The sequence below is a fragment of the Balaenoptera borealis genome, assembly GCF_965194805.1.
Source record: "Balaenoptera borealis genome assembly, chromosome: 9".
Lineage (NCBI taxonomy): Eukaryota > Metazoa > Chordata > Mammalia > Artiodactyla > Balaenopteridae > Balaenoptera > Balaenoptera borealis.
Window position 1 is genome coordinate 36,606,357 of NC_138873.1, and position 20,979 is coordinate 36,627,335.

The 20,979-nt window shown below is 39.8% G+C and overlaps 1 protein-coding gene across 11 annotated transcripts in view; it reads right to left on the reverse strand.

Moving 5' to 3' along the window:
- The window catches only part of NCOA7 (nuclear receptor coactivator 7), a 154,366-nt gene that overhangs the window by 125,966 nt on the left and 7,421 nt on the right, over positions 1-20,979 (reverse strand). For 2 of the 11 annotated variants that reach the window (XM_082406131.1, XM_082406122.1), the window contains exon 1: positions 17,095-17,776. The exons of 4 other annotated variants lie outside the window; for them this stretch is intronic. The gene's annotated coding sequence lies outside the window, so the exon portion shown is untranslated. Of the gene's footprint in view, positions 1-17,094; positions 17,784-17,808; positions 20,967-20,979 lie in introns of those variants that run through there. 5 more of the 11 variants (XM_082406130.1, XM_082406133.1, XM_082406132.1 and 2 more) reach the window with 5 other exon arrangements.

Here is a 20,979-nt window from a genome sequence, read left to right on the forward strand (position 1 = left end):
CACCTATACTCATATTTTTTCAGTAACTATAGTACAGTCCTACAGGATCCTTGGACATAGAGGAACTGCATATACAGAGGGCCCACTGTGAGTTATACACATTTTTTTACCTACATGAAGGATTGGTGTTCCTAACCCCCCACATTTTCCAATGGTCAACTGTATATAAGTATTTTATAACATGCCCTTTATAATGCTGAGATGAAGTTGATAGATAATATAACCCATTTAACACACTGAATTTTATGAAGTCGATGTAATGCCCCAAAGGAAAGTAATTGATAACAGGTAGTTCAATATGTAAATTCTCAAGTTTCAAAAATCAATATAATGCCAAAAGAGAAGTAGCTTACAACAGGTAAGTTATAAGTTAATAATTTATAATAATAAAGTAAATTCTGAGGCACAATTTCATTAGAAGACACAACAAAACACTCAGACGCTTATACCAACTTATTTAGGACAAGTTTAGCTATAGGTGAAATAAGATCAGAAATAATTTCACTACATATGAGAAGTACAGGAAGATTAAAGAGCAGAGGTGAGAGGATGGGAGGGGGTGGGTAATGGGTAGGTGGGAATGCACAGAACATTAGAATAAAAACTAGTGCTATAAATAATAACCAGAATTTCTATACATAGTAATTTAGAACCAATCTCTTTCTTTTCTTTAGAATGTCCCAATAAATATTCATGTAGGTCCTACAGATGACAAGAAATTCGAAATAGAAGGACAATTATTTGTTGTCTAGGACTGTCCTGCTCATTGCAGGGCACTTGGCACCTCTGCTTCCCCCAACTAAATGCTAGTGCCCCTCCCCAGGAACCACGCCAACCAAACTGCACCCCAGTGGGGAACACTACACTCACTGAAAACCACTGTTACAGAGGAAAGTCAAGTTCCATGGATAAACTAACATTTTTAATTAAAATTTTTTAATTTCAAAAATTCCTTCAAAGCTGAGATCTTACAAACTCCACACACCTGAGTCGTTCTCTGTTTTCAAGATTCTCTGTGCTTTACCTGACTAACCCCTCGGACTCTTATTATTAAGGCAGCACAGCACCCTTAAAGCAGGACAAGCCCAGTTGGAATCCAGACTCTAGCATCTCCAAGGTATGTAGCCTTGGGCAAGTTACTCAATTTCTCTAGACCCCAGTTTCCTTATCTGTAAAAGGCCTGGTATAGAGATGAAATGTGTCCAAGAGGCATCTATCGAGTCTAGCGCCCCATGGAACAGAAAATTCTCTCCATTGAGATTTCAACAAGCCCAAATGTTCCTGTGTTCATGAAAGTTACACCTACCTTCATCAACACCTGGAGAGCCAGATTCAAATTTGCCCCTAAACAGAAACATTAGATCATGAACTAACTCAAGCCAGGCAGCCCGGGTGAATGAATGTAGAGATGACAGCAAGCAGCAACAGTTAAAACATTTATTGAACATTAACCATATGCACCAGATTTTTTTGTTCAATGCTATTACACACACTGTTTAATCTTTATGACTATATGAGAGTTCATATTCTCAATCCTTTTTAGATAAAGAATCTGAAATTTAGAAAGGCTGAAACATTTATTCAAGGTCAAACAGCCATAAAAGTTAGAGCCAGAATGATCAGCTTTATCTAATGCCAAAGTCAGAACCACTCATAATGGCCTCTAATGAGAGGCAATATTACTACACAGAATTTTCATGTCAATTGCCTGGTTCTTTCCAGATTTACCCACCATTAAAAGAACAAGAGGGTGAACACCAGTTTTCTGGTCAATTGTCTTTTAGGACATCGATCCTGAACTGTATTCAGGTTAGTCACTGCTATTCATTAATAAATGCACTGCACTGAACATGTTCAAGCATTTAATAAACATTTATTGCACTGAATTAGACTTTTAAAGAGCTAACTGGAAAGCACATTCCCTTAATTCACTAAATTAAGTGAATTACCTCTTAAGTTTTAAGGACAGAAGTAATAATATAACTTGGAATATGCCAGAAATATTTCCCTTAGCAGTTGGCAAATTTTTTTTGTTTCTGTTGTTTTGAAAAGTAATCTTCTGCCAATCCAATTATTTCCCCGCTGAAAACGAAATTAGTAAATATAAAGAATCAGAATTTAAAAATGGAATTTTTGGAATTTTGATCTTTTTAAAAAATGTTCTTTATTGATTTTAAGTTACAAAAGTCCCCCTTTTTTTTTTTAGGGGCTAAAACTGAAGGTTCTTTTTAGAACTAAAAATTATGATTCTATAAACTTCTACCGAGGTTTTTAATATACTGCATGCATTCTCTCATTAATACTTATAAGGATATAAGAATTCTGTCTTGTACAGTTTTCTACCTGTACACAAAGACAAATTAAACAGGAAAAATACGCAGAAAGTCATATAAAAAGTTATTGGAGACAATGAAAACAGAACAGAGTCTGCTCTGCTGATCTCACATCTCAACCATAAGAGGAAACTTCCTCTTTCTCACCATTAATCACTATTTATTGGTTGTCTGCTCTGTGCATATGATTGTCCCTACCCTCACAAGAGTTGAAAAAGATCTGACGCCTGCATCCCCACAGAGGTAGTTTCTAGGGACACCCCCTACAATTGCTCCAGTACTGTAAGATCACTGCAGATCATCTCTAAGGTGAGTCTAAAGGTGGTAGGTTCCAAACAGCATCAATAAACAAACAGGTGACATGGGAAGAAAAGTTTGTCTTCAATTACTTCTGGAATTCATTTTAATATTATTCGACAGACCCACTGCTAAAATCCTAGGATCTCTGGCCTATTTGACTTTTTTTGCAGGTATCTTCTAGCCCTGGCCAAAAAGGAATTTAAAAAAAAAGAAAAAAGTTCCACAGTCTTCTGGAGTCTCTACTAGTATAGAACTCAAGCCTATTCCCCAAGGCCTTCCAGAGAGTAAGCACCAATGTGAATCACTACACCAGCTGCCTTGGCTCACAGCAAATGCCATCACTGCTGCAGGGGTTCTGGTCTTGCATCATGCCCCAACTCCTTCAATTTTAGGACAGAAATAAGTGTGGCCAGTGGTTACTACTAATTATTATTATTATTATTATTATTATTTGATGGGAGGTATCTATTTGATGGATCTGAATTAGGGTTAATTGATGCAAACAAAACCAATAAAATTTGATGGATGAAAGATGTAATAAATGGAATGCCTTTCCAAAGAACATACAGTATATGGACTGCAAACACTAGTTTCCAAGAATTAGAGTGTCTTTTGAGACTGTGAAGAGACATGAAGTTCACTTTACCAGGTGAACTGCCATTTCACTGAGGAAAAGTCACATGCTTCTTTGTTCTCATGTGGATGGTATTGGCAATTGAATGCTATTTTCAAAATACACTGGCATATACCCAATATGTGTAAAAATGCAAAATAAAAAATAATTGAATTATCACCCTTTTTAATACGCTTTCAGCATATTTATTTACATGGAATGTACAGGTGGCAATAAACAATTTACACTTACTCCAAAATAGTGCCTTGTCACATACTGACAAGCAATCTCTTCAATCAGTAAGCTTACTAAGAACCCGTTTTATGCCTATCACTGTACAATTTATCTAAAACCTATGCATATAAAGAGGACTCAACACACTCTGAGAAAACTTCGATTTTTGATAAGGAAATAAAATCTACAAAAGTAAAACAATCAGAAAAAAAGGATATGATAGAAAGTAATGCCAAATAAAATTTGTTATGCACAGAGAAGTACCAATGGAAAGAAAAGGGCCAGGTCACATAGGCCAGTGTTCTTAGGGAAGGTGTTTGAAGTGGGACAACACCAAAAACCACCATTCCGGTTATAGTTCAACAGTGCTACCCAATGAGCAGTCATGTCTGTAAACCAGAAAGAGTTTTATCCTTAATGAAAATGCTCTCTATCAGAGCATGCGCAAGAGGACTGGAATTCTACCCTACCCTCGGATGCGTAAGGCAAAAATGGAGAGGCGCATGTAGTGCTTTGGTTGGTACGACACAAAATGTGGGAAATATTCAAACGTGGGTTCAGGAAGAAGCATAGTGAAAAGTGCTACGGGGCAGGAAATCTGCTCAACACAAAATTAAACCAGCATCGGGAAGTACTGTGACCTCTTCTTTGAAAAAAATTATGCGTACGATATTCAATTCTAATTTTCCAAGAGATTGGGTTAAGAAACCAACTCTATGGTTTAAGTATGTTTTCTTTTAAAGGTTTATTAAGTTGTTTGATATAAAAGTTCTTGCAGAATTCAAAAGAAAATGGACTCTTTGGCCACTTGGCCAGACTGGATTGTTGTACTCAATTAAGCACTCCCGCCTTGTAAGAGAATTACACGTGCAAACCCTCTGCTATGCCACTCTGTGGTGCTTTGCACTAGTACACAGAGTATTCTTCTCTACCCAGTTGGCCATGTGGCTTGTTTTAACCAACAGACTGAGGACTAACAGTGTACCCATTTCAACTTAAGGCTCTAAGAGGCCTGGCAAGTTTCTGTTCTCCACCAGAAAAGTATGCCTCAGGTAGTGGCTTTCCCTTCTTCAGCACGGGTCCCAGAATGAAGATGTGTGGAACAGACCTGAACTCCTACCTCAGCTTTGGAGCCCAGCCCAGCCCTGCTGGACCCACTCAACAGTAGCCAAACCACAGTCAACCTGCAGATTCATGCATGTGAAATAAATATTTGTGGTTCTAAGCCACTAAGATTTGGAGGCTGTTATGCAGTATTATTACAACAAAAAACCCAACACATGTTTAGAAATATCCTAATCCACAAATTACTTTGTGAATTTTTACCAGGAAGATCAAAACCACACAGTACATGTTACTATCTATAGGCATAATTCTACCGAGGCCTGGAATACCAAAGCCCAGAGACAGAAGCAACCAATTAACAAAAACAGCCAAGAAAGCATCCCTTCCTTCCAGTTGTCATTTACCTCATAACCAATGTGCATGGCTATGGAAGTTTAGCCATAAGGAGGCATCACTTGACACCAAGCGTGACTTATGTACATCTTGGTACATTCACCTACAGACTTTGATATTATTTATTGTTATGGTTGAACTGTGTCACATCACCCCCCCCCCCAAAAATGTTGAAGTTGTATCCACTGTAACCCAGGATGTGACCTTATTTGGAAACAGAGTCACTGCAGATGTAATCAGTTAAGAGGAGGTCATACTGGAGTATGGTGGGCCTCTAATCCAATATGACTGGTGTCCGTATAAGAAGATGGCCATGTGAAGATCAAGACACACAGGAAGAACTCCACGTGAAGACAGAAGCACAGATTAGAGTTAGGCAGCTACAAGCCAAGGAATGCCAAGGACAGACAGCAAATCACAAGAAGACAAAAGCAAGAAAGGATTATTTTACAGGTTTCAGAGACATCGTGGCCCTGTCGACACCTTGATTTTAGACTTCTACCCTCCAGAATTATAGACAATGAATTCCTGTTGTTTTAGGCTACTCAGTTTTTGGTAATTGTCAGAGCAGCTCCAGGAAACATTCACTTACCTTAAATCTTATACACTATCACTGTTCCAAAAGGATACTACCTCAAAAATATTATTACTTCCCCATCATGTCTATTCTGCCACTTTCTCATATAATTTAAAGGAAATGTGGGCATATGATTGAGAGCATCGGTAAATATTATTTTGAATATTAGAGCAGAAAGCTCACATAGTTAACATCTGTACCCAGGAGACAATTCAAGCACAGCTTATTGAGTAGATGGACTAAGAACTGACCTGATTATCAGGGAAAATTCTTAACATAAAATGAGTTTTGAAATCTTCTGAGAATGTAGCATCACCATTGTGGCATGCCACTCTTACCACACTTTAGCAATTTTAATCTAACAAACTCATACTGCTACATTTCTCACACACACTTATGCTATCTTGTACCATTTTCTAATTAATGGCTCCTCATGCCCACATTCCTTTCAATCAGACTGTAAGCTCTCAAAAGGAGTGTCTCATGTTCTACATGTATGAGCAAGTGTGCATGTGCACGCATGCACGCACCCACGGTGACATACATTACAACTTCTAGTTCAGGTTAGACATAGGATTTATGTTTAATAAGTTGACTTTTTATTTGTTATGGCTAAATACATAACAGAAACTGACTGTGGTTATAGAACAATAAGGTCTTACCTTTTATTTAGATTAGTGGTCTCCATTTTCTAAAGTTATATTCCACGTCAATAAAAGCATCCGAGCATAAAATCCTAATACGTATATTTTTCACATAAAAAATGTCTTCTGCACTAATACATGCATTATAAAACACATAACAAAATAGAAGTCATGAAAAGATGATACAGACATTCTAACAATTTCTTCCCATACCCTCAAGGGGCTCATGAACCCCACTGGAGAACCACTGGTCCAAACTATGAGACCAGACACATGAAAATATTTCCTAGGATTTGGTCCTTTCTAGGAAACATAAGACCTATGAGAATCTAAAATATTTACAAACTTTAAACACATTCTCTGGCAAACTCCTGAAACTCTCTTGATCAAACAAGCAATATTTTACAGCTGATGATAGTTATCCTTGCAACTAGGATTAGTCTGTATATTACTGGACCCTAACTGTAAATGCATTTAGTAACTGTGATGTTCTTTGCAATTGAGTCCTTTAGTTTTTAGACTTCAGGAATGAAAATCTATTATCAAAATTTCAGGCAAATATCTGTAAGACTGAGAGAACCAAATGATATAACATTCTGATCTTGAAAATAAAAGAATGAGAAAGATGGGCAAAGAGGAAGATGGAACAGAAAACTCATAAACCATCTCCTAAGAATGTTATCAACACAGCAACATCCAGTCTTCTTGTGTTCCATGTGCATGCATGTGGACAACCATGTGCTAGAAACCTGAAGGGCATAGAGTAATACAATACACAACCCCTACAAGCTAACTGTAAGAACAACTAAGTCATAAAGCAAGCCTATATTTAATTTGCAGTACAAGATGCTACCAGAAAACTACTAGAGCTAATCAATGAATTTGGTAAGGTAGCAGGATAAAAAAATTAATGCACAGAAATCTCTTGCATTCCTATACACTAATGATGAAAAATCTGAAAGAGAAATTAAGGAAACACTCCCATTTACCATTGCAACAAAAAGAATAAAATACCTAGGAATAAACCTACCTAAGGAGACAGAAGACCTGTATGCAGAAAACTATAAGACACTGATGAAAGAAATTAAAGATGATACAAACAGATGGAGAGATATACCATGTTCTTGGATTGGAAGAATCAATATTGTGAAAATGACTATACTAGCCAAAGCAAACTACAGATTCAATGCAACCCCTATCAAACTACCAATGGCATTTTTCACAGAACTAGAACAAAAAATTTCACAATCTGTATGGAAACACAAAAGACCCCGAATAGCCAAAGCAATCCTGAGAAAGAAAAATGGAGCTGAAGGAATCAGGCTCCCTGACTTCAGACTATACTACAAAGCTACAGTAATCAAGACAGTATGGTACTGGCACAAAAACAGAAATATAGATCAATGGAATAGGATAGAAAGCCCAGAGATAAACCCACACACATAATGGTCACCTTATCTTTGATAAAGGAGGCAAGAATATACGATGGAGAAAAGACAGCCTCTTCAATAAGTGGTGCTGAGAAAACTGGACAGCTACATATAAAAGAATGAAATTAGAACACTTCCTAACACCATACACAAAAATAAACTCAAAATGGATTAAAGACCTAAATGTAAGGCAAGACAGTATAAAACTCTATAGGCAGAACACTCTATGACATAAATCACAGCAAGATCCTTTTTGATCCACCTCCTAGAGAAATGGAAATAAAAACAAAAATAAACAAATGAGACCTAATGAAACTTAAGAGCTTTTGCACAGCAAAGGAAACCATAAACAAGATGAAAAGACAACCCTCAGAATGGGAGAAAATATTTGCAAAAGAAGCAACTGACAAAGGATTAATCTCCAAAATATATAAGCAGCTCATGCAGCTCTATATCAAAAAAACAAACAACCCAATCCAAAAATGGGCAGAAGACCTAAATAGACATTTCTCCAAAGAAGATATACAGATGGCCAGCAAGCACATGAAAGGATGCTCAACATCACTAATCATTAGAGAAATGCAAATCAAAACTACAATGAGGTATCACCTCACACTGGTCAGAATGGCCATCATCAAAAAAACTACAAACAATAAATGCTGGAGAAGGTGTGGAGAAAAGGGAACCCTCTTGCACTGTTGGTGGGAATGTAAATTGATACAGCCACTATGGAGAACAGTATGGAGGTTCCTTAAAAAACTAAAAATAGAACGACCCAGCAATCCCACTACCGGGCATATACCCTGAGAAAACCATAATTCAAAAAGAGTCATGTGGCACAATGTTCATTGCAGCTCTATTTACAATAGCCAGGACATGGAAGCAACCTAAGTGTCCACTGACAGATGAATGGATAAAGATGTGGCACATATATACAATGGAATATTATTCAGCCATAAAAAGAAACAAAATTGAGTATTTGTAGTGAGGTGGATGGACCTAGAGACTGTCATACAGAGTGAAGTAAGTCAGAAAGAGAAAAACAAACCACCGTATGCTAACACATATATATGGAATCTAAAAAAAAAAAAAAAAAAAGGTTCTGAATAACCTAGGGGCAGGACAGGAATAAAGATGCAGATGTAGAAAATGGACTTTAGAACACGGGGAGGGGGAAGGGTAAGCTGGGACGAAGTAAGAGAGTGGCATGGACATATATACACTACCAAATGTAAAACAGATAGCTAGTGGGAAGCAGCTACATAGCACAGGGAGATCAGCTCAGTGCTTTGTGTCCACCTAGAGAGGTGGGATAGGGAGGGTAGGAGGGAGATGCAAGAGGGAGGAAATATGGGGATATATGTATATGTATAGCTGATTCACTTTGTTATAAAGCAGAAACTAACACACCACTGTAAAGCAATTATACTCCAATAAAGATGTAAAAAAAAATTTGCAGTACAAATAGTTAAGTGCCAAAATAAACTGAAATTAGGGGTAGAGCAGATGTTTGGAAAGTGTTGATGGAATTAAGTATCAACCTGGTGCAGAATATTGCCTTCAAAAGGAAGAAATGTGTAAGGAAATTCAGATAGAGCGGGCAGCCAAAAGCCTGAAGGCAGGAATTACCCCATGTGCGTGAGGGGTACTGAGGACCCTTCTGACCCTACTAAAGTGCTGAGTTTATGCAGGTGAGGAGTGGGAGATACGGCTGAGTGCCTGCAATGTGGAGAGGATACAGTATCATTATCACCTAAGCAGCGTTCTCTGGCTTAAATTTCCAAGAGAAAGCCACCACCATGAAAATCTCATAAATCATTTCACTTACTCTACTTATTCTTGAGGAACTAGCCTTGGGGTTGATCTATACATAAAACAAGCAAGCAAGCTAAATGCAAGAAAATACCAAGCAGATGGCGTGTGGGTGAAGATGTGGAGGAAGTGAAATATTAGCAGCTTTGAAAAGAGGAAGAGAGAGTAAAATATGTCAAAATGAATATGCATTTGATACAGAGAAGTCAAGAATATAAGAATCCTATGATATATTAATTTTAATTATTTCTAACAATTATCATTGTAATATATACAGATAACAAATAAAATGTGAAAATAGAAATTGCCTATTATCCCAGCAATGGAGACAAAAGTCTCAATATTTTGTCACTTTCCTGTCTTTTCTTCCATGAAGCTGCATTTTAAAATCAAATTAGGGTCTTTTTGTACATACTGTTTGGTATACCATCAAAAAAGACTCCATTGTCGGATTTGTCTCCAATTTTTACAATATCAACCTTGCTAATAGCTAATACTTATATAGTTGCTTACTCTGCGACAGAATTCCAAGTGCTTTACATATATTAACTTATCTAATTCTCAATACAATGTGAGAGGTGGATACTATTATTATCTTCATTTCACAGATGAGAAAATCAAGGAGAAATTAACTTGCCTAAGTTCACCTAGCTGACAAACGGTGGAAAAGGACTCCAAGCCAGGCAACAGGCTCCAGCATCCCTGCTCTTAACCCATCTACCATACCACCTGCCTCCCAGAGACAATGTGCTCACCACTGAAATTAAGCCTCATCTCTGATTTTTTTAGGATGTACTCAGAACAGAATCATGGGTGCCAAGGGATTCTATGAGTTGAACTGCTCTCCATCAAAGGCATAATACCCCCATATAACCTCTTACCATCTGTGAAAAGGGAAAATGACCCAACTTCAACTTGCCAGCATTGTTATGGACTTTTACAATCTAATTATAGTCTGCATTTCTTTGATGCAATGAAGTTGAATATTTTTTCATGTTTTGGCCATTTGTAGTTCCTGTTTTGTGAATTTTCTATTCCTGCCATATAGATTGTTTGTGTCCCCCATCCCCACCCCAAATTCATACGTTGAAAACCTAATGCTCTAGGTGATGGTATGAGGTAGGAGCTTCAGGAGGTGATTAAAGCATGAGGGATCTACCCTCATGGGATTAGCGCCCTCATGGGATTAGTACCCTCATAAAGGAAGCCCAGAGAGATCCCTAGCCCCTTCTACTAGATGAGGATACAATAAGAAGTCCATGACACCCTGAAAGAGGGTTCTCACTAGAACCTGACCATGCTGGCACCCTGATCTTGGACTTCCAGCCTCCAGAAACGTGAGCAGTAAATTTCTGCTGCTTCTAAGCCATCCAGTCTATGGAATTTTGTTCTAGCAGCACAAATGGACTAAAACGATTCCTTCCTAGAATGTTTTTTAAAGAGTTAAAGTGTGTTAAATTGAAATTATTTTAGAAGATATCAGAGGGTTGCGAACGAGCTGTTTCAGTGGGAGCCTAGAGACTGGCAAGTATTATACCTTGGGGGAATCACCAGGAACCAGGGCTGAGGACTCAGCTGTAAATACCTGGGACCATAAGGACTGAGCAAGCCCTCCCAACAGACTAATAGCCTAAAATTGTGCTTTACAGCATACAGCAGGGGCTGTACCTATTGGATGGCTGGAATAGTCATTACTGCTACTCAAGACACACTCAATTCCTCATATCAACATGTCTGGGTAAACAAATTAGTAAATCTGATGTTTGCTTAGTGAGGTCAGAATTACAGAAGGAAAATGAAAGATTTCAAGGGATCTCACACCTATGGAGCAGTCTTACAGATTTTCCCTATCCTACATGGCTAGTTTGGTTAGTGATCAGAATCATCCACTAGCCAGAGGATTCCACAGGAACAGTGCTGAAAAAATGCTATTAAATTCTTACTGGCTAAATCCTCTGTTAATCAGTCAACAGCAATTTACCTCATGTCAGGCACTTTGCAATAAAATCAAGCACAGAGGACGCCCTCTGATTACTTGGCCTGGAAAGAAAAATACCATATTCACATACTTAGGAGTCACTTCGTAGGATGGGCTACTGTCTCCAGATGGTTCATGTCATCCATCAGGGTTGGTGGTTAATACTTTCGATGTTTAAGAGTAACACCACATTCGGAGGGTTTCACTCCTTTATGTACCAACTACAGAGGCAAACCCAGAGGCAGAGGCAAAAAAAAACAAACACTCTCTTAGGTGAGGGCCATAATAAATATGAACTTTTTTTTTTTTTAAATGAGTGTTAACACAATGTTTCGAGAGAATTAGTAAAATAAGGCAGGGATGCTAAAGAAAATGATACAGACACGTATTCTACGGAGGATGGGGGGGGAGCGGAGTAGAGGAGGGACGAATAGTTAAATAAAAGCTTCAACCTTGGGCTTTTTTTTTTTTTTGACCAATCATAGCATGTTATCCAAAATCATAATTAATTTTTACTAGAAGGGCAATTTTGCTATTTATGAGAAATGCCTGTTGCCAGTATGGAAGCCTACTTGGGATACTACATTACATGTGGAAGGCTCCATGAGTTTCTAGAATCTCAACCAAGAATGGCCCCTAGAGATGACACCACAACTGAGTGTGGCTTGCTAATGAAAATAGGAGGACCGAGTGTTCCATGCAGAGGAAACAGCGTGGAGAAGAAAAATCATATGCAGCGCACGTGCAGGAAGTGACAAACAGTTTTATGGTACCAACATAGAGATTCTGAACTTGGGGTCCATAAACAAGGACATGTAGGCAAAATGGTGTGTTTAGTGTGTGATGAGACCATGAACTTTCATCAGATCTTTTTAAAGGGTCCGCGACTGGGGATGGGGAGGTAAGTTAAGAACAACTGTGAGTCAAATGCATGACAGGGAGGGGCAGGGGACAAGAGATGAATTCCTCAGGGCCCAGGAGACCAGGCTAAGTAAGATTCATGGAGGACTCCTTCCTGCGCAGGATGGGAATCCTTTAGAAGGTTGAAAAGGGAAGTTTAGAAGGAAGACTGGCTGAAACGTAGGGGAAAGTAAAGTGCAGGCAACAGTCCAAAGCATCCGAGGAGCCATAAAGAACAGTGGGAATGGAGAGAAGGCAATTAGAGAAATGATTAGGTGATCAAAGGAGCAGGCTGAATGTTCACATTTGCTTGTAAGTGCACAAAATGTCACTGGAGGATTCTCAATTAACTGATAACTCCGGTTGCCAGTGGACAGGGGAAGCATGTAACTAGGAAAGAGAATGAGAGGGAATCCTTTCAATGTTTACCCATTTGTACCTTTTGAATCACATGAAGGTATTGCCTACTACAAAAATAAAACTTTTTTTAAAAAAGACTTTTAAATCTTTAAAAAGATTTAAAAAGAATCATTACCGGAATGATATGCCTCTGTGTAAAACTTTGCCCACATCTCTCTCCAAATCCCCTCCTCAATGTTTCAAGTTGCACTTTTGAATTCAGATTATTTTTACCTCAAAAGCTCCTGGACTGCACCGATCACTATCCCTTGAGAAGGGCCAGTCTCTCTGTGTGGACCGGGGTGATAAATGTATGAAAATGAAGTTGACACCATACAGATGTAAATAACTATTTACGTGGTTAAATTCAACCAACTTAACAGGTAGTTGTCAAAATACCAGAATGAAGAAAGTCTGATCAATTAACTCAGGGAGCTCAATCTTTTAAATTTTATGGTGAATAAAAGAGACTCTAGGAAGAATCTCTATGATTTATTAAAACAAAGATGAATCCAATAAATTACTGATGTGAAAGAGGTCAGATGTGAGGTCCAGTGTGGTGAGTGTTAAGCTAATTTAGGCTAGCCTTTTGGCTAAAAATGACTTTTTTTTTTTTAATTAAATAGAATGAATCTCCTGGTCAATCCAGAACTGACTTAAACTGAATGGTTTTACCAATCTTAAATTAGTCAATAGTAGACATAAATTTAATAGTTAAAAAAAAGTGGATCTTAGTTTTGCAAAACTATGTAACATTGTTTTCCAAAACATTTCCATTGTTTTCTATATAAGCGTAAATATACTAAACTTGCAATACTTGTTCAAAGCATATTTAATGGAACCTATTAAACTTGTTAATCAAAACATACTGTATCCATAGATCAATTCTGCACATGTTTCCATTTATTGGTTTCATGTTTTATATTTTTCCTTGTTCTACAAAAGATGTGAGTCAGCTTAATAAATTCAATAAAATGGGAAAATATACTTAGATTAAAAATATCAGAAGAAAAAAAAAACAAAACAAGGTAGAACAGAAATTCAAAACCAAAGGGAAAGTTAGAACATCAATAATAGGCCATAGGTTTTTACAGGGTTATTAAAATTAAGTTGTAAATTTGACTCTGTGTTTCCTAGTTGCCAAATCAGAAAGGGAAATATAATCGACTATCTAATTCTATTTTTGCATGATGAAAAATGGACGCTCCATAACTGTTCAGGGGAAGTAAAGCTTTTCTTTGGCATTTAGAGTTGAATGGAATTTCTTGCAAGAGTCTTCAAGCAGGAGCTGTAGAAGGAACTATTATCTTAATAACCACATCTCTTAAGTAACATAACAGTAGGTTTCTTGTGACTGTCTTTATTAATAGAATGCTTCAGTGTGAGCACAATTTGGGGGGAGGGGTGCAAAGGATGCAAAACAAGGTAACCAAAGTATACAGTTTCTGAAGATCTGGCTAGACTCCTGGCATAACACCTAGAATTGGAGGGGCATGGGTGGACATTATGGCCTTTGTTCAGCCAACTCTCTATAAACATTCTTTCAATTAAGCTTCTGGTCAAATTTATGAGCAGACAATTCATTGTCTCTGGCATTCTTTACCATTTTTAAAGGGAGATTAGTATACAACAATTATTCTTCATCCACTAGTTCCCTGTATTTGAAATTCAAGGTTATACAAATTTTCTTTTCTATACTTTTTCTGCAACCATAACAATTTTGGTTCTAACATATGTGAAATTGAGTGGATCTTACTGGATGTAAACAACAACAAAAAAAATCATGGGCTGGGACAAAAAACGGTGGGATAAAAAAGGGACAGTAAGGGACATTTAGCAAGGAAGGGATAGGGGGTTTGGTAATAAAACCTTAGGAAAGATATAGAAAAGTAAGATAGAGTAAATCTAGGTCTTAGGATTTCATTCCAGTGGTGCATGTGGAGTCAGGGTACTGGGGGGCTCACTTGTCAGGACCCAGGTAGTGAGTCATTCAATTGCAGGGGCGCTGTGCATTTGGATGCAGGACACACACAGAAAAATGCCTCTTCCATTCTGACATTAGGAACTGATTTCAAGGTCAAGAGTGCTAGCACAGTCAAGCGCTCAACTTCTCTTTGTCAAATGAACAAATAAGTGTTTATTATCTGCAACAAAGTAAAGAGAGTTTACTGTAACCGTAGGGGAGGGCTCTTTTGAGAAGTTTAAAGTGAGCAAGGAAGAACAATATAAATTAACTGCTCAATATCCTTGACTACAAATATAAGATGTGTAAAATGTAATTATCTTTATTTCATGGGAGAATTTTTGCTCTGTTTGAATAAATCATAACATATTTTTCATAAGCTCCCTCCCACTGCTGGTTCCCCCAATCTCACTACCTTTTACATAAAAGTGTTATTTCCTCACCAGCTAGGAAGAGCCCAAGTAGGCTGGAGAAGCAATAGTAATAAACTAGGGCTTAACATAGTTTTGTGAAAATAAGTCTTTTGGGTAATATGTAGTAAGGATGGTGAAGAGGTATTAAAATGACAAAAGAGAAAGAAAGAAAATAAGTGACTGGACCACTCCCAGATAATTCTGGGAGTTAAACAAAGTGACTGAGAAAAGGTTAATACTGACTCAGAAAACTTACGTAACAGGAAAATAAAAACAAAACAGGAAATATTGTATCACAGTGCGAAAATAAAGCAAGTGAAATGTGATGCAGTTATCCTTGATTATTTCAAGATAACATAAGATTTAAAAGCAGAGAGGCACCAAACCTTCCAAACCTGCAATGTCACAACCACCCTGGGTGTCAAACTTGAAAACCGATATGTTTATATACTGAGGAAAACCATGCAGTTGAAAATGTGTATCTATACCATGTATTTTGAATCATTTAGGAATCACAGACACTTCTAAATGCTTTATTTCCACTTTTACCTGTAATAAATACATTATAATTAGGTCAGCCACAACAACTCAACTCTAAAACGAGTTAATATGTCACTTATTAACCAAATCATTGTTACCTCTGGAGTAACCTAGAATTTCCTTTAAACATGAATTGTACTTTTTAATTGTGTTTTAGAGTTTAATTAAAATAAGTTTGCTTACCAATTAGAAAAAAAAATTGCAAGCTTAGAAATGAAATTAACTTATATTAAGAGTTGGGGAGAATTACCTTATTTAATAACACATTAAAGAAGGAAAACATATGGTCCTAAAAATGTCAAAATTCAACTTAAATGCTGGGATAACCGAATTTGACTATTTATACAAAGAAGTAATTTTTAAAATCCAGTTAAACTTCAACGGCCACAGGACCAACACATTTTAATCCTAAACTGTCTTTAGATGAAGCTTGAAACACAGTTCATTCAACAAATAACTAATGAGCGCCCACTATTCATCAGACTAGGGGATTACAGGACTGAACAAGACGAAGACTCTGTCCTCCTGGAGTTTACACCGGTTCATTTTCCAAAGCTCTAAACCTTAATACGTTAATAAAATTGGCGCTTACAATGATCCACTTTCCAAAACTCTAAACCTTATTGCTTAATACGAAATTTAAAAATGATGGCCTGTGAAGAGATAATCTTGCCAAAAGCTCTGATGTATGAACTTTACACTTGGGAGAGGAGAAAGAATTTATAACCAGCTTCTCAGAAATACAGACCTTATTAACATCTAGTTGAAAGCTAGGCTGCGCCCAAGGCTGCCTCTGCTGGCCGACTCCGTGCATCCTTCCAGCAGATTCTCAACTCCCTACACCTGTATCAAACTTGCCACGCTCTTCACGAAAGCCGAAGGCTCCCAAGTAGGCAGCCCGAGAATTCCTCAGCCTCATCTATCTCTTGAATATTTGACTCCTAGAGGAGCCTTCTCTAACTGGCCCTAAAATGTTGACTGTAAGGGTTGGAGACATCAATTTTATATATCAGCCAGCCAACTCTGAAATACACAAAAATCCACAGCGACTTCTCTATGCTGCTGAAATAACGCTGTGCGTGGCTACATATTGAGAGAAAACAGGAAGAACGCATCTGTTCATCAAGCCGAAAAAATACGGTGACATATTTCCACCTGAGCTGCTGAAAATTCAACGGTATTTCCCCCTTCACCCCCCAGGAATCCACACAGCAACCCATCCTCCCCGCCCCTGCCCGAAGAGCGCACCCCACCGGGCCCTGGGTGTGGGCGGGGAAGGGTCAAGCTCTCCTTCGCCACAGCTGGGCCTCACGGGCTCAAGAAGAGGCTGTCAGGTTAACAGGGGGCTGCGCCCAACGCCATTAGGACACCTCCGAGGGCTGCACCGAGCTCCAGCGGGAGGCAAGTTTGGCGGGTCCTGGCCCCGGCCCCCCGTCCCTACCCAGCGGTAGCATCAGCAGCGGGCGGCTGCGAGGGCTAGTCCCCGCCTCACCTACTTACCTACAGGGCGGGGGCGCCAGCTCTTCGGGTCCGGGAGAAAGGCAGCCGGCGCACGCATTTCTGGGAGCGGTGGCCTCTGCCGCTCGGCGCCTGGGAGCGCATCCTCCAGGGTGGGTGGGAGGAGGGGTCGGGGGAGGACCTTGCGGTGACGCGGTGCTGGGGCAGGAGGGAGGAGCGCCCAGGAGCGCGCCCCGGGGGACCGGCGTCCGGTGCTACTGGACGCGGCCGCCGCCGGGACTCCTCAGGCCTTTCCCCAGGCGCGGTGCCTAGCCAACCCTGCAGATGCACCCGCGGTCAGGACATCGGCCACGACAGGCTGCCGGGCCCGGCCGGAGGCGGGGAGCTGCGGGTGGCGCGACGCGGGGCAGACGCCCACCTCTAGCTCCGCCCGGCCCGCGCCACGCTCTGCGCCCCTCCGCTGCGGCGGGGGCCGGGGAGTTCGGAGGCTCCGCTCGGCCGCTCGGGCTGCAGCTGCGGCATCCTCCCTGCCCCGGCGACCTCCGAGCCTGCGGTCTGGGCAGCCGCGCCACCCCCTGGCGGCTGCAGCCTCCGCTGCCCCGGCGCAGCCCCAGCCCGAGCCCGGCGGCTCCGCCCCGGAGAGCTGCGCGCGAGGCCTCCGCAGGCCTCAGCCCTTTGTGACGCCTCCAGGGAGCGAGCTCGTTGCGACTCCGGCGGCCGGACGCCCGGCGGCTAAGCCTGGGAGGGTCTTCTTACCTCTCCCCGGGCTGCATCTCCTACAGCTGGCTCGCTGTGGCCACCACTGTTCGTGGGAATAAGGCTCTGAAAGCAGAGCTGGAGTTAAAAGAGTGTCTCCCCGAGCTTTAAAGCCTTGAGTTTCCTTCCAGTTCGGAGACCACTGGTCACAATAAATTCATCCTTCTGTCTTTTCCGGCGTTGTGTTTCTCAAAGGGGCCCACCATCTCCTCCCTCTTCCCGCTCCCATCCTAGGCACAGCATCCCGGATGCTGCCAAGTTGCTATCATTACAGCAATAGGGACGTAGCAATTGAGCCCTCCAGGACGACTCTTGGCAAAGACCCGAGAGAGCCTGGGTCGGGAAGATTTGCATCAGCTGCTGGGCAGTGCCTGTGAACTTCCCATCCCCATCTGGGAGCTGTTCCTCCTACGGTCCCGTGACCAGCACTGCAAGATGACTAGGAGGATTTGGCCGTGAGGTTTTACCCTTACGCACAGAAAAAAACTTCATGGTGGAGCCTGCAGCTGGTGCGATAACATTGGTGTGTCAGAGGCCAGACACAGGCACACTAGATAGCGGCCTCCTCTGACTTGTTGATGCTGCTTAAGCTGTAACAGCCTCTCGTGGAAGACTGAGCGAAGCATTTAACAGTGATGGCTTTGGGATTTCAGTTGCAAGTGGTCATGCTATATTATCTTGCAAAATATGGATTAATCGCCCATGATATACTGAGCATGTATAAAATTGGACCTCAGGTTTACATCTTTTTGGTTTGAATGTGAAGAACTGGGTATTTTACTCTTTTTTCTTTAGGCATTCATTATGCTATCTGCAAATTATTTCCAAGGGAAAATTAGGCTTCTAAGGTGTAAAGAGCTGATTTCATTGAATCAGAAGAGCATGGCTTGGGATCACCAGAGAAAGTGAGCTGCTCTCACACTTCTTTGATGATTTTGAAATCTAAGATGAATTTTTTAAGAACAGGCAAAGAAGAGACATGTTCCATAGCAGTACAAACTGTGATAAAATTGCTAAGACTTCTTGAGATGAGTTCTTCTAAGTAAAGTGGACATCCAGTGGGGAGCAGGGTAGGAGCTGCATTGTGTATGGATCAGGAAACACAGGGCACATGACTTGGTTACTTCCAGAGACTCTGATTTGATCTAGAGCCCCAGTTTCTTTTCAAAAGTACCTATTATTATTCATCATATCTAGCCCCATATTCAGAACGAATTGACTATAGGAATCTATATGTATATATGTGATGAATAAGTGACAAAACAAAGTCACTTAAAGAGAATTTGGCAGTTGCTGAGTCTCACATTTGTAAAGAGGTCTGCTTTAGACTGTAGTTTCTGCATGAAATATCCGTTGAGCTGCAATTCTTGACTGTTTCCATCCTTTCACCACCAAGAGTTCCCTTTTGTTTTTCTCTCTATGGACCCCAGATTTTGTCAAGAAAATAATTAAGCAGTGATCTTTTTTTATTAGGCAAAGATATAACTATGTGTTTTAAAAGTAGTAACCATCAATTATAAATGGTTTGTCAGCCTTTCAAAAACATTGCTTATAATTTAAGGATCCTCTTTACCGTCTTCACGAACTGCTCTAGGACTGCAGGCTGTATCATATGCTTATTATAACATTTTATTACAATGAAAGTCACAGTAGAATAAAGGTTTCTGCTCTACAGTTTAAAGAGGGAGAAAATTCCCCCTTACTGATTGTTCATTTATTCTTTTTCATTAACTCAGCATTTATTGATTTGCCTAAGCCTTGTCTGTATAGAGAAATCCAAAGAAATAAAACCATTTCCTTATCCTCTAGATCTGTGCTGTCCAATACAGTACCCTCTAGCCACATGTGGCCATTTAAATTTAAACTAAATTAAATTTAAAATGTAGTTTTTCATTTCACTAGCCACATTTCAAGTGCTAAAGAGCCACACGTGGCTAGAGACTACTTATTGGACAGCACGGAATAGAACATTTCCGTTATTGCAAGAAATTCTTCTGGATAGCACTGCTCTAACTAGAAGGTGAAATTTTAATTGGGAGAATAAGATATAGTATATAAAGTTATTTGGGAAATCTTAGTACACTACAGATCAAACCTCATTAGAAAGTGTACTTCTTAAGAACAGGGTAATCTCTAAGAGTTCAGGCTCTGGCTTCAGACTGAGGCTCCATCACATGCTGACCTTGGGTAAATTACTTAACCTCTGTATCTGTAAAAGGGGGATGATAATAGTACCAAATTTCAGGGTGGACATAGGGATTAAATGAGATAATCTGTGAATGATGCTTAGGCTAAAGTCTAGAACGTGACCTTCAAGAAAAGTTAGGTATTTTTATAGCAATATACATTATTATAATACAGGTTTTCTTTTTAAAAAATTGTATCCTTAGCACCCCTCACTGTACTTAGCTAATAGAAAGTGCTTGGTAAATGCTGAGTTGATGAAAAATTATAATGCTACAATGATTTTATGGATATGAGGGCCTCTATTAAAAATGAAAACTGATCTATTTCTGTTGAAGGGTAGAGGCCATTTTAGGGCAATTTAGGCAGAATTGTCATCTCACTTTTTCTGGGGTAAAGAACCCTGTATGATGAGACTTTGAGGGTAGACAGAGAGAAGCAGAAAGGCCTTCAGCTCTTAAAGGAAAAAAAGAGAGTCACTTGCCCTCCTTTTTTTTGCTCCTCAGGGCAGGAATTGGATAGTGGGAGACAACTGGATCCCTGAGTTCAGGCATCAGGTGTTCACCCAAGGGACTTCCTGGAGGAGGTGGGTAGGAATTCCGCATCTTTGGGAACATCACCAAACAACAGCAACCATTATTGTAAATGTGTTCTGTATTTTTCTTACATATCTATCCAAGAATAGTTTTGTAATGAAGTATGGCTAGTATGTCTGTTTCTAACCACAGCACTGGTAACCTCTCATGAAACTGGAGTTCCAGAAACACTGGCAAATACTGCTGCAACACCTTGTCAAAATGAAAGCTCCCTGGTAAGTAATGAGCTCACAACTACAGAAAGAATTGAAACTGCTTTGGGAGTTTTCTCTGTAAAGATGTTGAAGAGGAGATTTTTATACTGGTTGGTGAGTTTAATCTACCAGCACCAAGAAAGTTCATTCTCTAGTGGTTAAACCCATCCTGCTTTTCCTAGCACAAAGAGAAACAC